We start from the raw sequence: 16,544 nt of genomic DNA on the forward strand, positions 1-16,544 counted from the left end.
GCAGCAGATATTTCCCATCGTTTATCATCAATTACTTTAATAGATTCAGGATTTATTTGAACTCCATTATTATGGCTCTAAATTATATTTTCTTCTTTAGCGGTATATTTATTTTTTACAAATTTTATGAATCTTTCAAAAATCTTGTTTCGAGTGAATTTCAAAATCGCATTTATACAGGTATCTAAACGTTTATTTTTTTAAGTTTGCCCCCGAGACGCTCGTATAACTGAGGTCTATATCATATTTGTTTTTGCTGTTATATATATACATGTAAGTAATAATAGATAATATACCTACTTCATTTTATTAATGTATATTTTTAAAAATCGTATTTTCCATATGATAAACACATCATCAATATTTTATTTTTAAATTCTTTATTTTTCTTCAGGTATTTTTACTAAAAACGTTTATATTTCTAACAACAATTTATCTTTTCTTTCTCATTAAAAACTTTATAGTTTTTCAAGCTGTTACATGCATTTCCATAGTTTTTAGCAATACAATTTTAATTTTTTTTCAGTTTAATCTCGCAATGGTCATAAGCGCTCATATCATAAGGAAAATTCAAACGAAGCAGTAAATGCTAAAAAAGCACGTTTACTTCTTGTACAGTCTCCCGGCTTTATCGAAATTTCGTCTTCTGCAAATAGAAAAGTCGTATGGTATTAGGTTAGGTTAGGTTAACCTTTTTTTTTTTTTAAAAAAATCCACCAAAGTAACTTGGAGGGGAATTCACCGTTAGGTAGTACTTCCCCCGAGTCACCGTGTGCCGTTTATTAAAAAAAAACAAACATACAAATTTTTTTAATGGAAGGTGGCAGGCTAGTCTCCTGCTCACGCTTCCTCACAATACTATGTAAATTATACAAACAAAAGAGGGGCTCTTATCCCCTCAAATATGCCGTTCAGGCTACAACAAAACTTAATTAAGATTTAAGGTCTAGGCTGTTCGCCCCTTCTGTAACGTTCTTCTTCTTCCTTGTGACTCAGCACTCGAGAGGAGAATTCAGCAACTGCGTCCCAGTTCGTCCGGCTCTTGATCATCCGCTCTACCATCGTACTTTGATCTAGTGCCCCCAGCACCCGGATGACATCCTCTCGTTCACTGCTCCAGCTCGGGCACACAAAAAGTGTGTGGTGAGCATCGTCCACTGCCTCTCCACAATGATGGCATATTTCAGAGTCCTCCTTTCCGATTTTACACAAATACTTTCCGAAACAGCCGTGGCCACTGAGGAATTGCGTTAGGTGGAAAGTCAGTTGGCCATGCTTTCTGTTGCACCACGATGGTACGTCCTTTATGAGGGACTTCGTCCACGAGCCCTTGGTTTCGGTGGCTAACCGAGTCACCCACCGTTCAAGCGTCTTCTGGCGCAACTCTGGGGAACTATTCGCTATGCGACTGTTTGCATCAGCGTCCAATGGCAATAATAATAAGGCCTCCTTCCGTAGCCAGTAGGCGTGAGTTCTCTCGACAACAAGGAGGTCGATAGGAGGCAAGGCAGAGATGATATTTGCTGCTGCGTAGGAAACCGTGCGGTAGGCGCAGCTGCTGCGCAATGCGGCTCGGCGTTGGACCTTCATTAATTTGTCCACTCGCGCTTTGGAATACTTGAGGTCCGGCCCCCAGACTGGTGCACCATAGAGGATCACTGAATGGATGACACTGACCAGAAGTTTCCTACGGCTTTCCTTCGGTCCACCTATGTTGGGCATGAGCCGGCTTAGTGCGGTAAGTGTTTTCTGCGCCTTGGTCGCCGTCGCATCAACGTGTTGGTTGTTATTGAGATTATCGTCTACGGTGATGCCCAGGTGTTTTATAGACCTCTTCATGGCTACCGGTGCACCGTTGAGCACTATGAAGGGGGTGTCTTCCTTGTACTTCCTCCTGAACATGACTGCTTCCGTCTTTTCAACCACTAAGGTTAGGTCGAGGGAAGAAATTTTGCTGGAGATGGAGCTCAGCGCCGTATTCATCTGGTCCTCGACAGCAGCGCACGTTTTGCCTTGCACAATGACCAGGGTGTCATCAGCAAAACCTATGACACTGACTCCCGGCGGCAGGCTAACCCGTAACACCTGGTCATAGGTCATGTTCCACAGTAGGGGGCCCACGACTGAACCCTAGGGAACACCCCACGACACCGCAACGGGAAGTTTCCCTTCGGAAGCTGCCGGGCAGGTTGCTACAGCTACGCGATCATTGAAATAAAACTGCAGCAGATTCCTCAGATAAGGTGGAATATCACAAAACATCAGCGCCTGCATGACGTGGTCCCAGCCGATCGAGTTGAATGCGTTACGGATATCCAGGGACACCGCGACGCACATATCCTTCTGGTTACCAGCAATCCGCGCTGTATCTTTAAGTGCGATGCCATCATCGCCTGTGGACAGACCTCGACGAAAGCCATACTGTGCATCAGATAGACCTCCCTTATTGGCTACTTGGAGCTCGAGCCTCTTCACAATTAAATACTCCAATAATTTGCCAACATCATTCAGCAGGTGCAGTGGTCGATAGGACGACGCTTCTCCCGGCGGCTTATTTCCTTTACGCAGTAAAACCAGTCTGGCAGTTTTCCACCTGCGGGGGAATATACCGGAGGAAATACAATTGTTAAATATGTCCCTTAGCCACTCAGGACAGGCCTGATGTACCGTGGCTAAGATGGCCGAACTTATGCCATCGGGGCCTGGGGCTTTCTTTCTGCTCTGTATTCGGGCTATGCCATCCTGTATTTCCTCGTGCGACAGCAGCGGAGGTGGTGCAACAATGCGGCAGGGTTTGCCAGGATCCTCGCTTCTGGTGGGGAATAGTTCAGATGTGACTTTTTCCAGCGTTTCGCGCTCCATGCGCAAGGTGGGAGAGGGCCCTCCAAGCTTCCTCATAACCAGCTTTTACGGCTTGCCCATGGGTCACTGTCGACGGTGTGGAGCAGCTCGTCCCAGCAACGTGACTTGCTTTTCTTGATGGCAACCCGGAGCGCTTTAATGGCTGCTCTAAACGCGGCAAGTGCATTTGCCTGGCGGCGGTTGTCGTCATCTGTCTGTTGGAATGCCTGTCGTGGGGCTCGACGGATGATCCTTCTAGTGCTGTTGCATTTCTTGCGAAGTTCGCTGATTTCGGCAGTCCACCAATGTACAGCGGTCTTGGTGAAAACAGCCTTGGCTGGTAGGGCGAAATCGGCCTAACCTAACCTAACCTATTCGGCAGCAGCAGTATCAGGGTGTATGACTCCGATTGTCGTTGGATGTATCCATTTAGCCAGCAACAGTCCTGTCCGGAACGCGTCAGGGTCAATCCCACCCGCGGTGTTCCAGCCAATGCTGGGCCTGGCGAACGTTTGAGGGGTCCGGGGTTGTCCCGTCCGAAAGCTGATGGACTCATGATCAGACCCGTTGTAGCTCCCTGAGAGGACCTCCCAGTCGTTTATGTCACCAGACAGGGATTCTGACGCGAGAGTGATGTCGATGACAGATTCGGCTCCCCACCCGGTGAAGGTAGGTTCTGACCCTGTGTTGACAATGATCAGTCCTAGGGAGTCCACAAATGCAGTGAGCTCGGAGCCTCTGGCATTGATTTCCCAGTCCCCCCCCCGCAGCGGCCCGAGCATTAAAGTCTCCGGCAATGAGAACTTTAACTTTGGCCTGGAGTCCACGGATGTAGTTCTCGAGCCGTTGCAGAAAGTCCTGGAAGTGGGCATCGCCGGGCGTGGTGAGACGTAATAGCTTACGACGTGGATATTGCTATTCAGTCTTGCTGCGACGAACTCCACGTCCTGGATAATACCCGCGACTGAAACTGCATTTCCAAAAACGTCGATTTCAGCACCTCCAGTACCAGAGTCATTTACCCATCCACCCGAGTCGTGTTTGATCCCTTGGGGGTCAGACGCAATTACGACGTCAACTTTCTCCTGAACCACAGCTTGATCTAGCAGGTTTTTAGCCTGCCAACAGTGGTTCATGTTGATCTGGTGGAAGTTTAAGCCTTCGTCGGATCCGCCTCAACGAGGCTCGCTGCTTCTTTATTAACATACTGGTTCACCGAGGTGTTTGGCGCATCTGTCACCTTGTCTGCAGGGCCAGCTCGCATTGGCCTACCTGGACCTTCTACTCTTCCGAGTCTCTCTTTGCTGGCGCTGGTAGCTGGACAGTCAGCTATGAGATTGCCCGCTTCCTTGCAGCGAAAACACTTCTTCCCCGAAGACGACGCAGTGCATACATTAGACATATGGCCCAATTCATCACACCTGAAGCATCTGACCTTCTTGGTCTCAAGTAGCTTCACCCTACACCTACCAATGCCAACCTTTATGGCACCAGCCGCTGCCAATCGGAGGGCAATGTCCATGGGAGCGGTGACGATAGCAACTCTGCCGCCTCCAGTATTTTCTCGAACGGAGATTGGGGCTAAGCTCAAGCCTTCGACAGCTAAGCGTATGTATTCAATCACCCTATCGTTCTACAACCAGTTTGCGATGTTTCGTGATTCGTTGTTCGTTCACTTGGGGCTTGCTCGCGTTGGCCGATTTCTTGGCACCTCGCCTTCTTCGGGGAGATCTGCGTCCTGCTAACATCTCGGCTTCATCAACCGCATGTCCCGATCTGCTATCTTCACCTGCCTGGGAGGAGGTCTTCCGGTTAAGCTCCCCTACTACCGCCCTTTCTTTCTGGCGCTCCTCTAGTTTCAGCAGCCACTCCTGCTGCTGCGCTTGCCACTCCGTCTGTTGCGCTTTCATCTGCTGGAAGGAGATAGTCTGCTCTTGCGCCATTTGCGCTACCTTGAGTTCCATTGACCGGAGTTGCGAGTTATCCCAGTTATTTGTACCCCAGGCCGGTTTTCGAGGACGGCTCCAGAGCCCTTTCTGAGCCTAAGGAACTGCCAGAGGAGCAGGCCTGTATCAGTCTGTACCAGTTCCCGATGCACATTCTTAGTGTTGTTAGCGAACTCGACCATTCCTTTTACAATGCCATGCATCATGGACAGCACTTCATCTTCAGACAACGCGGCTATGTCCACCGTCCTCTTCGCCTGACTCGCGTTCTCCACCACGGTGCTCCCAGCCGTATTGGTTGTCTCCGACGTAGCCATTGCAGTCGCCTCAGTGGCTTTCCGGCCACCGTTGAGAGCCTGCGTTGCACCCTCAACAGCAGTTGATTTACCAGCTCCATTGCTGGCGGTAGGGACCTGCTTCGGCATCCCTACACCTTTGGCGCCTGACGGTGATGACGACCCTTGGGGCGAGCGCCGTCCCCTAATTGCCGCCTCCTGAGTCTCCGAACCCCCTGAAGAAGTAACAATTCCTCTTTGTTCTGTACTGTCCATGTTGAAATTATTGGTGGCTAGGCCAACACTGCCGACGCCAGCCTCGCGTTGGTTGTCTTGGTTTCCGTCCGTTTGGCCTGATCTTCTGGGACACCGGGGGTTGATCGTTCCCCCGGTGGTGAGCTTGTCCGCGACCGCTTATTCGTCCAATTCCGAAGGGAATGGCTTATTTCGCGGCTATCCTGCATATCTGCAGGACTTTCCCCTATCCGCAACCTGGGGACGCCCCCGGTGGCATGCCCATGCCTCACCGGGAGGTTAGGTTAACCTAACCTAACCTAACCTAACGATTACGATTTATCCTCAAACGATAATAAATATTTGTTATCATTCAAAAAGTATACTTGTAAGTCGTAGATACTTGAAAATTTCACCAGTTATTATTTAGAATGGCATTTTCTTTACATGATTTAATTTTCAAAATATTTTGTTTTTTTTTAATAGGCATTTGAAATATTAATTTTTGTTTAGTTTTTTTTTTTTAAATATAAATATCGATACAATTTTTTTGCCGAATCAATATACTCGAAAATTAAATACACAATTCCTCATAATTTAGTCTTATAGTGATTCAAAAATTATAATAATAATTAGCACAATATATTTTTATTACCTTATTTTATTAGTTCAAATATTGACAAAACTTCGTCAAAATCATGAATATTTTCAAATTATTTTGTAGGTATACGTAATTCATAAACAATTTTGTATAAGTAGCCAATTGTTGAAAATTGAATACAATATTTTCCATAAATTGGCTTACAATAATTTTAAAAGAACTTAAATGTTGGTGTATTCAGGCCATTAAAACATATTAAACTACCTTTTTTCACCAACCACTGGTAATTATATCCTAGGTTGACAAATCATCTTTGTTCAGAATCGTTTTTCGTATACAATTACACCTATCATTTGATTGATTTAAATTTAATACATCAATTTTTTATAGTGACTTACTGTACAACAGAGGGTTAGCCACTTGACCACTTTTTTAGATAATATAGTATATAACTTTTAAACTTTTGAATATTTTAGGGTGCAGTAAAAAGGGGTAGAAAACCCCATGTTAACGAAAATTTAATTTTTGAGGCATTTGTAAAGAGAAAACATGAAATTATAAATGAACAGGGTTTAATTAGTCCAGTATCAAGTAATGTGTGGAAAGTTTTATCTGAAGATTTGAATTATAAACTTCCTTCAAATTTATTGTATATTATGTTTTATGAGGATAGACATGAATGGAAATCTCGTTTGATTAAATTACTTGGATTGGAAGATCATGTGAAAAATCCTATAGAAGTTGATCAATGTTCCTCATCAGATACAGAATTATCTTTGGAATCTAATAAAGATGAATTTATTAAAAAGCTATTTAAAATAAATATTCCTTTTAATGTGTTCACTCAAATTAAACCTATAACTGTGACTTATAGATAAAAAATCTGGATACAGATCATATGACATACTCCCACCAGGCATTTAGACAGATACAATCAATGATATATTTTTAAAAGAGCATAAGCTTCCATGTAATTTCATATATAAAAGAGGAAAAGTTAGTCGTGATTCTCGGAAAAGTGAACATTATATTTGGTTCTGTGCTAAGTGTAAAGATTGTGGGTCTGAAATGGAAGGATGGTCAGACACGGAGCCTAAAGGTGGTGAATCACTTATCCTTAGTCTCCATACTAACGACACTAGAGGCACCGAAACAATGTATGATATTAAGCGGACATTAAAAGGTTTTAAACAAAATATGGTTGGGGAACAATTGTCATCAGATTTTGGATCTAATTGGAGAAGAAAAAATGTCAGCGATTTGGAATTTGGATGTACTTCTCCACCTAATCTTTATACTCTAAATACTTTGAGCAAAGCTAAGCAGCAATTTAAAGATGTTTCATTAGGAATTGTGGAAAAATGTCCAATAAAATCTCTCGTTGAATACAAACATAATTCAACTTATGCTGGATCAATATATAATATTGGTATGGATCCATTTTTTGTTTATTATTGATCCAATCATCAAATTATTATTTACAAAGATGAAGTAAAAAGTTATTGTAGATTAGCCATAGATGGTACAGGTGGTTTAGTACAAAAAATTAAAAGAACAAGTATGAACATATCATCAAATAATATTTTTCTTTATGAAGGAGTAATAAATACGGGTTTTGGACAAATTCCAGTAGTCCAATTGGTGTCTGAAAGTCATGATACAGACAATATATTCAATTGGTTATGGCGTCGGAAAAAAATGGTAATTCGATGTCCGCACGAAGCAGTGTGTGATTATTCACTACCAATACTGGGTGCTATGTCTCGTGCTTTTTGTAACGTATCCTTAAGTGAATATGTTGACAAATGTTTTTTATGCTTAAATACATCAAATAAAAATTTACCATCCTGTTACATAAGAATAGATGTTGCCCATATGTTAAAAATATTTGGTAGACTTAAATGTTTGAGTGGAAAAAATAAATATTTAAAAGTGTTCTATGTTAGTTGTCTCAGACTCCTTTTAGTATCAAAAGACATAGATGATTTTCGTGAAATTTTAACAAACATACTTACTGTTTTATTAAGCGAAACTGATGGATGGTTAGATAAATTTTGTACAAAACCTAATCCTTCAGCACAAAGTAGGGTCTATTTAGTAAATCGTATAAAGGATATACCAATTCAAGACGAAGTACAAGAAATAAATTTCGATTTGTTAGACGATGTTGCATTTAACGAAGACTCTGAAGAAAATGTGGCTTCTGGTTTCAATGAACGTCCAAATCAAATTACAACATTTCTAGAAGATGTATTAAAAACAAGTAAAGATAATACTGAACAAAATGTAACCGTTTGTCCTCTCATTCACTTCCAGAACTGACCACTGACATTATACGTATATGTAAGCACTTCCTTCTTTGGACGTCTGTCATGCAATCATTGTTTAATTCCCCGTATGATATTGCTACTTCTGCATCCGTCGAAGAGGACTTTAAAGAACTAAAATGCCATATTCTTCATTTTGAACGTAAACCTATGACGGTAGATAGATTTGTTATAAATCATTTAAATAGCATAAATAGTAATGCTCGACTATTCAAGAGTTCCCAAATTCGAAACTCAGCAAAAATAAATAAACAAGAAATATCAGTTAAAGGCCAGGATACAAAAAATACATGTTCAGTTGAGAAAACCAAACCACTTGATATCATAAATGTTCAAAATGATGATTGTATTCAACATGACAAAGATATATATATACCCAGTGTTTCAAAGTCAATATGGGATATTAACGACTCGTTTTACGAAGAATTTGACAAAGAAATAAATGGCATACTGCCAAATGTAGTCTCTGACAAAAAACCAGAAGAAAGTGAAAGCAAAAAAGCTGACAGTAAATATTGTTGTATACAAGATGAAATATCTGATGACAACTCAATTACCCTTTCAACTTCTCAGTCTGATGAAGAATATGAAAATTGGCGTGGACTTGGTGGTGAATCTCAAGAAATACATTTTAATGATAAACCTAAAAGACAGAGAATAATAAAATATATTCAAGCAAATAGAGATATCGAACTTTCATTTAATAAAAAAAAAACTAGATCAAATTTCAACTCATTACTATTGAATGGTAATTTATCATCAATAGTTTACATGGCAAAAAAACGATATCTTGTAAATAATACTTGTGCGTTTGATTCTGTGACTGTAATTATTTCAAGAGCATATATTGATAATGATATATATAAACATTTTGTTGATGAAAGTTCTGATCAGTTTTTGAATTTTTGCAAATCAGTGGCTTATGGAAATGCTCCTAAAACTATATATAAAGAACGAGTTAAATTAATAAGGAAAATATTTAACGAAGATGACGGAGTATCTGGTTTGAAAGTTATAAACTGTGAATGCAACGTAATATTCATAATTTATAAATTATTAAAAGAATTTCCTTCAGCTTAAGAACATATTAAATGTTCTAATACAAATTGTAAGTATGCCAATAACTTTAAAAACTGTAGTAGAGTTGTATTGGATAGAGAAAAACTTCAGAAAATATCAAATTTGGAAGGGCTGCTAAAAACATATATAGAAGAGAGAAGTTATGATTGTCGTCAACCATCGTGCAACGGAATAGTTTCAACAAGTAAACAATTAAGTCATCATATATTTATTGAAATGGACCAAGTCGTAGGTACCAAAAATTTTACAATGGTTCACTTCCCAGTAGAATTGAGTGTCAATAACGAAAGGTACGTATTATTTATTAATTAATCTATGAATGATAATGAAATTATACTACATTATATTTTTTACTCAGCTTTTTATTAAATGGATCCATTAATTATACAAATGGACATTACATTAGTCATGTACGCCGTTTTGGCGTACATGACTATATATTTTACGTATATATTTTTTAACCGATTTGGTTAAAAAAATTGCAAGATGTAAGAAACCAGGACAGATGAAAGTGAATCCACATTTATTGGTTTATACCAAAAAGTAATATTTTTAGTAAGCAATTTACTGTTGTATTTTATATTTCAATTAAAGATACGAGTTTGTATTTTTTAACGAGTCATAATTTTTTTACAGTTGTATTTTGAATTTTGTATTATGTACTTAACTCAAAATCAGCCAACGTATAGTTAATCGGATTGTTGGACCTAATCGGTCAAAATCGGGGGGCTGCGTGAACTTGGCCCCCGGATTTTTGTTTTTTGATTCCTAAGTTTTCTGGTGGTTTACAAATTCACAAATTTAATTTACAATTATTTACAATTAATTTACAATGGATTGCAATATGTCCGAATTCGATCGGCCAAAGTCGGGAGGCTGCGTGAACTTGGCCCCCGACTTTGTTTTTTGATTTCTAAGTTTTCTGATAATTTACAAATTTGGAAATTGAATTTACAATTATTTACAATTGTTTACAATTTGTCCGGAAGCGATCAGATAGATTGGGGGGGCTACGTGAACTTGGCCCCCGAACTTATTTTTGACCTAACGGCCGAGGGGGGTGTTTACAAATTCAGATATAAAATTTACAATTATTTACAATTAATTTACAATTGTTTGCAATAAATTTAAAAGTTTTGCACAAAGTCGGGGGGCCAACTTCATGTACGTTTCAAACCACCGCAAAAATTTCCAAATTATGAAGTGTTTCCACTGAAGGTGGTAGATGAAGAAAAAAGATCATCATTTCGACTTGTTACTAATAACCGATGATGAAAATTCTCATTTTACCTACATCTCTAATTTTTCCCGACTTGTGCGATCATAGAAAACCCGACATAAAGCAAGTGCGGTATTTTGTAAACAATGCTTTACATCGTTCGAACCTCTAAATATTAATAAATATGAATTAAATGAACGCATACGATTTGAAAAACACAAGTTAATATGCGGAACACACAAACCAATTTTACCTCGAATGCCTACCCCCGGATCGATGTTAGAATTCGCCGCATGGAAAAAACTCAACGACATCCGATAGTTATATATGCTGATTTTGAAGTACTACTAAGAAAATCCGATGAAAAATGTGGGAACAATACAAAAGCTATTCAAAAACACGAGGCCATGAGTTATGGTTTTATGGTTAAAGCAAATAACGAAATTCCCGCGGAACTGCTAGAACAATTGAATATTCCAACTTCACCTATAATTTTTCGTTTCGATGAAGATAATCAGAATGTAGGTGAACATTTTGTGAAGAGTATCGTTGAAATAGCTGAAAACATTGAAAAATTACTACAAACCAACATACCAATAACCTTTACTACAGAACAACAACAAGCACATAATTTATGTAAGACATGTAATTAATGTAAAAACGGTTTCTCTGTGGGAAACCATAAAGTTGCTGATCACTGTCACTTATCGGGTAAATTTCGACAAACATTGTGTAATACCTGCAACCTCAAGCTTCAAACACCAAATTTTGTACCATGTTTTTTTCACAATTTATCGAATTATGATGCACATTTTATTGTAACTGAACTCGGTCTCGATGTGAAAAGAATTTCTGTAATACCAAACAGTGAAGAAAAATTCATCTCATTTTCAAAACACGTTTCCAACAACTTTTCAATACGGTTCATCGACACATTAAGATTTATGGCTTCAAGTTTATCAACACTCTCGGAAAATTTATTAACACCAGGGTTCGAAAAATTTAGAGAAACAGCTAAACATTTTAATGCCGCAGACCTCCACTCGTTACTCGTAAAGGTGTTTACCCTTATGAGTATACGGATGGTTGGAACAAGCTGGAGCAAACCCATTTACCGAAAAAGCAATTTCTTTACACAGTACGCTAACAGAATCAAATACACAAGAAGAAGATTATGAACATGCAAAAACTGTTTGGAGTCACTTTGGAAAGGGGAAGAAATATAATTGATTGGGAAGGGGAAAAATATTTGATGGTCAGGTGTCATATTTAGTCGAAATCAGAATATTATATATATTATTTTTCTTCAAAAGGTAAGGGTTTGAAGGAGAAGGTATAAAATATATGCCAGTTACGTGTAGGATCTGGTGATGGTGTTGGGTTTATGCGTGTTGCCTATATTGAGTAATTAATACAAATTTGGGAGGAGCTGTGTAGTTTGCCTATACAGGTCATGCCTAATGCCTATCCTTTTACATGTAAATTTAAGGGGGGGAGGTTCTAGAATCCCCATTTTACACCTACTAACATACTTATTAAATTTTTATCTGAAAACAAAAATTAAAATATATATACATATAGTACTCATTATAATTTAATTCTGAAATTATAACTTCATATTGGATTTAAAAATTGCATAATTATATTATTGCGGTTAATTACTATATAATAGCTTTATAACTTATGATAACACAGAGATTTTATTTATGGTTAAAATATAACAAGTTTGAATTGATATTATATTATAATGGTTATTGTCGTTTTATTCGAGTGCCTAATGGTCTTTCTGTGTTATTCGTCAGCTTGTTTTTATTCGTCTTAAAAAAACAAAATGTCATCAAAAAAAAAAATAAATCTGGCTCTGTACCGGCGACCAAAAACAAACCATTATAGATTTTATGGAGTCACATCCTCATCTCTCCAAAGGTAAATTTAGCGCCTCATTTACCAATGAGAAAGCAACAAATCTATGGCAGGAACTAACAACACTTTTGAATTGTATACCGGGACTAATAAAGAATGGAAAGCTTGGCTTCGAGCAAGTATTTCAATTCTTAAATATTTTGAATTAGTTCATATTTATTCGACAATATAAAAAAAAATTAGTAGGTAACAAGATATTTAATTTTAATTTAGACATGGCATGATATGCAAAATACAAAAAAAGCAAAATTAAATACAAATTTTCGAACTACTGGTGGTGGTGGATAAATAGCTACGCCACTAAACAAATTGGATGAATCCCTAGTAGGCATTATAGGTGAAGTACCAATAACAGGAGACCCGTGGACAATGGAAACTATGTAACGGATTACATTTGATTTTCAAAAATCGTCAACTTCAACGATATAAATATATAAAATACAGATTTAAGTTTTGGATTAAGTAATAATTAATTACTAATAATTTCATTGTATATAATATATTGTACATTTCAGATTTTCACAATTATCACCAACGTCAGTAGCACCGTTATCGGTCGACTATATTACTGATCAAAATTTATCGCAAACGTAAGAATTTACATGAATTAAATTAATAAAAAATTAATAGTTACAAATATTTGACAAAATATATTGTTCAAAATGACAAAATATTTGGTATACATAAATTAATGTATGTGTTAATTTATTGATTTTTAGTGATTTATTTGATAATTCTATTATTGGTGTTGAAAGAAGCGTGAACAGTACTACACAGTCTACACAGCCTACACATCATGAACAAGAATCACAAACAACAGTAATTTATGCTAATGATAAATCAGCTGATAAAACTGATAAAAGGTATGGGTTTTATGTAAAATGTAGTAATATTTATATAGTTATATGTGAATGAGTGATAAGTGTGAATGTAATAAGTGAATAATATTTTAAATAAACAATGATGTGTGATGGTGTGGTACTGTGGTGGGAGGAGGGTGGCCGAATACTATACCTACTTATACTTGACTTTAATTTCAGGTACAACGATTTATTAAGTACTTATAAGACTACGGAATTACGAAATAAACCAAAAAAAGACAGTACAACAAAAGACAGCAGTTAGAACAATCAGTAAAAGCTACGACGGACCTTGGCGTATTAAGTAGAGAAAAGAATAATTCTAGAAAATTATTATGAAAAAAAGCTTTAACTTCTTCAACAAAAATTAAAACTGAAGGAAAGAAGTGTGATTGCTAAAGAAAAAATAGCAAAAAGTATTTCAGATTTAGCAGAAAATCATTTTGCAAAATAATAATATAAATAATAAAAATATAAAATTTAAATACTTGTAACGTCACAGAATTTTAGGCCATTCCTTATCTCTATGCGTAATTATAAGTAACATAATAACGGTTATACAATAACGTTCCCCCGCTCTCCTACCCAGTGATCGGTTGTCGCTGTCGGTCGGACTCCACCGCCGTCGTTGGCTTTGCGTCAGCAGGGCATACCAGTACACCCAAACTATTGTCAAATTTCCCACCGCAAGACAACACTGCAAGCCACCGATATTCACCGACTACGTCCATCACGATCTCCGTCTCTGCGCATTTTGTCAAAAACCGTCTACTGGGTCACTACAACTGGATACTGTTCACAACTGATACAATCCACCTATACCCACGTGACTGACCAACGGTTTTTTTTTTTGTCTTCTTTTTTCTCTTTGATCTATCATTTTTTTGACACGTCGTACATGACAACATGATGGGATTACTACATCTACGGGCCTGTGGCGGGCGAAGCCACCACATCTACAACGGTTTTCCATCACGTCGAGGTCACCATCAACACCTCCAGCCTTCAGTCGTCGTAATGTATAAATTTTCCAAAAAAAAACCCCCCTATTAATATATATCCATTTTATCATGTCGTTTCTTATATCTAATTCTCTCTTAAAGTCCTCTTTTTTAAATCTCTATACCCCGGTAACCGTTCTCACGGAGCCGTGGGTCCGTCTTAATATATATATTATACAAAATAATATTCCTATTACCTTGTAATTAATATAATAAGCTCGGTAACCAAATTTCGGAGCCGCAGCTCATATTAATATTATTCTATCCCCATTTATCCCCCCAATCAGTGGCGTAATTAGGGTGTTGCATGTGTCGCACTTGCAACACCAAAAAATTTTCAGGTGTTGCAAAAGTATCATTTTGAAACACCAAAAATATTCAAGTTTATTATCCCCCCTCCCGCCATTTATTTTGGTATTAATAATACCACGGTCTAAGGTCTTATGTGGTCTTATGTAGATTATTAATACTAATAATATTAATATCTACGAACGCCGAGCGCATACCGGTGGCATATCTCAATTCTCAATATCTGTGATACCACTGAATTAAAATATTTGTTATAATCGAGAAATCTTAGTTGCAAAATTATTTGATTAATTGTTTATAGTGATTTTGTATCACGTGGAGAACGCACGGTACTATCTTGCATCGTGGCGGAACGCGTAAACCGAAAAATAACATAACATTCTTCTTTAATTCTTTTTCATTGTCTCACATTTTTCGTAAACTTCTCGTACAAATTGTTCAAAACCAATGGCGTCTAATAAAAGACAGCGACAGCCAGAAGGAGTACAGAAGATAACAGCATTTTTAACAAAAAAAACCAAGTCTAGTACTGGTAAGTAATTACAGAGTATATACTCAATATTGAATACTAAAAACGATAATAATTAGTTAATAGTTTATTCACATACGTGATACTTACAATTTACATCAATTTGTAGAACAACCTGATCCAGGGTCAAGTATTTTAAATACTAAAACAAATGAAGTTACAGAATCTGATGTTCAATCCAATGTCAATGAATGTATGTTTTTTACTAATTTAATTGGTTTATTTTGTGTATATTATTTAGTGAAATCAATGTTTGCAATTGTAATGCTTTTGTGATTTTGTTGAGTGTTTTTATATCTCATGATTAGTTCCTATGTATTTTAGATAGAAATGTTATGCTAAGTAATGTTATTAATTTGTTAATTATTTGTTAGGTACATATAAATATTTTTCTTTTTTATATTTTATCTACATAAACTGCAATAATATATGTTATTTTGTTTTAACTAATTAATTAAACAATAATATTATACTATACTATAGTAGGTACATTTTATTATTTTAATCAATAAGTAACTACTATAATATTTTATATTATCCATGCTTACATCTACATGTGAAAACCAATCCTTGTTTAACAAGTAAGTAAATGTTTTTTAGTTTGTAGGTATTATTAAAAATTAAAATTATTTTTATTTTTTATACTTATTTTGCTTGTTTACTGATTGTTAGAATTGTCAAAATAAAAAAAACTGAAATGTACCTTACCATACTACATTTTAAAATTATTTTTTAATAATATTAATTATAATTACAGTGTCTGTTGTATTAAATGATCAAGATCCTGCATTGAATGTTAATGCATACCATCTGATTAGTAATAACTTTGGCCCATACCAACCAAAAGACATTCAGTTTCCACGGGTAAACGGTAGGTCATTCAGACAGGATTGGTATGTTCTACATGAGTGGCTAGAGTACAGCCCAATTAATGACGCAGCCTTCTGTTTTACTGCCGATGCTTTCCACCATCAAATAAATATAATGAATTGGCTTATACATTACATGGTTTCAAAACATGGGCTAGAGCAACAAAATCATTTAAAGATCATGAAAATAGTGCCTCTCACAAAGAAGCTAGTGTTAAAGTGTCTGGATTTCATTCAAGTAAAAATGTTGGAAGTATTGCAACAAATGTAAGTACTTATTATAAACAAACTGTTCAGAAAAACAGAGAGTATTTGACAGTAGTTTTGGATAGTTTGTTGTTTTGTTGTCGCCAAGGTATAGCTATACGGGGACATAATGAAAGCGAAGATTCATTAAATAAGGGTAATTTTCTTGAACTCTTACACCTCAGGGCTAAAAATAACAACATTTTGCAAGAATATTTTTTACAAAAAGAACATCATTACAGATATACCAATGGAACTTACCTTAATGAATTTATTAATAATGT

At 37.0% G+C, this 16,544-nt stretch overlaps 1 long non-coding RNA gene across 1 annotated transcript; it reads left to right on the top strand.

Moving 5' to 3' along the window:
• Nucleotides 1-14,820: 14,820 nt before the first annotated feature.
• LOC126550914 (uncharacterized) lies at nucleotides 14,821-16,070 on the top strand. Its single transcript, XR_007604952.1, has 3 exons — nucleotides 14,821-15,148; nucleotides 15,255-15,726; nucleotides 15,903-16,070. It is a non-coding gene; the product is annotated as an uncharacterized LOC126550914 (long non-coding RNA).
• The last annotated feature ends 474 nt before the right edge of the window (nucleotides 16,071-16,544 follow it).

Source organism: Aphis gossypii, chromosome 3, assembly GCF_020184175.1.
Source record: "Aphis gossypii isolate Hap1 chromosome 3, ASM2018417v2, whole genome shotgun sequence".
Lineage (NCBI taxonomy): Eukaryota > Metazoa > Arthropoda > Insecta > Hemiptera > Aphididae > Aphis > Aphis gossypii.